Genomic DNA, 1,587 nt, shown 5'->3' with positions numbered 1-1,587 from the left:
AGTAAGCAAAGCAAGCAAAGCAAGCGTGCATTGGGCCAATACCTTAAAAGTGATCATATCAACAGTAGCAGAGAAGTGGAGCAGCGTGGGAGCGCCAAAGAGCGGGAGCCAGCGAGCAGCGCAGAGGAATCGCCGACGTCCAGTGGAGGGGAGGAGCTACGGCGCCCCCATCCAGCAACAAGCCGACGTTAATAGGACGGTCGCAATGAATTTTTTAATATTAGGGAGATTAACTTGATTTTTTTGTTTGGAATTGATTTGAAATTTGAATTACCTTAATGTACATATATATATTACTTTAGGTATATGAATGTATGTATGTAACTAGTAGCTTAAGCTCTCCCCATCCAGGTTCTCTCCGGCGTCGCTGGTACCATCTTCGCTGCAGTAACGAGGTGAGTGCATTCAATCACTTCATTATACCTTACGTATGTACCTATGTACACGATTGCATAAATTTGCACATACATATATCCATTTGCACACTGAAGTGTATGTATGTTATGATTTTTTCTGACCGTAGGTCCCTTTTAACTTTACGTGTCACATATATATATATATATACATATATATATTAAAGGCTTTCCTTTTACGTGGTTTTGGTTCTTGAAAAGGGTTGCCAGATGTTAGAAAATCAAATGCAAATAATCGAGTTCGGAGATGTTTACGTAAAGTATTTATCCAACCGTCACCACATCTGCACCGAGAATTGACGAGATTGGTATGTAGAAGTGCAATAAGGTTTTATTTTTCAAAAAAGGTTTGCCACATAATAGAAATTAAATTCAAAATATTAAAATTATTTAAAAAGTTATATGGGTTATAACATATGGGTATCAATCCAAATGGTTTTGATTATTTTATTTTTTAACTATACATATATATTTTTTTTATTTTGTTATGTACTTCCTTTATGTACAATGTGCATGTCCAATTAAAGATATTTAATTTTGGTTTTTTATAAAAATATAGTTTATTCTTTAACAAGACCCGTGTAAATCCAAGTTTCCAAATTTGTGCAATATTAAAAAAAAATTAACAAATGAGTAGTCCACTTGCAAACAGCGTTATGTGATTTAATAGAAAGCCATAAATTTGAAAAAACGACTACGACAACAAGTAACATTTAAATAGAATCTTTTTTATTATTACCTGAAAATTTGGATAAATAAGAGCCTTATAAAATTATAACATAACATACCATGACATAAGATAACATTAACAGTCTACACGACCTAAAGCAGTTTTCTAGGTTCATCAGAAGATGGATACTTTTGAAAGTTTATAAATAAGTATGATAGCGACTTTTGGAAGAATAGTTAACATTTTATGCTATTTTTTCAGAATACAAAAAGATTTTGCACTGTGTTGTTAGTGGACATGAACCTACTTTATGTAAATACTGGTACGTAATCCTCCAAAAACTAAAAATCGAAAAAATTTTACATAGTGCACTTTGCAAGTGTAGTACTCAAATCTTCGTACAAATTTCGAGCCATTTGAAACTTATACTTTATTCTACTGGAATTCATTGGGCAACAAAACTGCATACTCAGAATCTAATTAAAAAACTCGAAATTTTTACGA

The sequence above is a fragment of the Rhagoletis pomonella genome, unplaced genomic scaffold (assembly GCF_013731165.1).
Source record: "Rhagoletis pomonella isolate Grant_MI unplaced genomic scaffold, Rhpom_1.0 Rhpom_scaffold_00174, whole genome shotgun sequence".
NCBI classification, from domain to species: Eukaryota; Metazoa; Arthropoda; class Insecta; order Diptera; family Tephritidae; genus Rhagoletis; species Rhagoletis pomonella.
The sequence above is the reverse complement of the archived record's forward strand: the minus strand, read 5'-3'. Positions refer to the sequence as shown.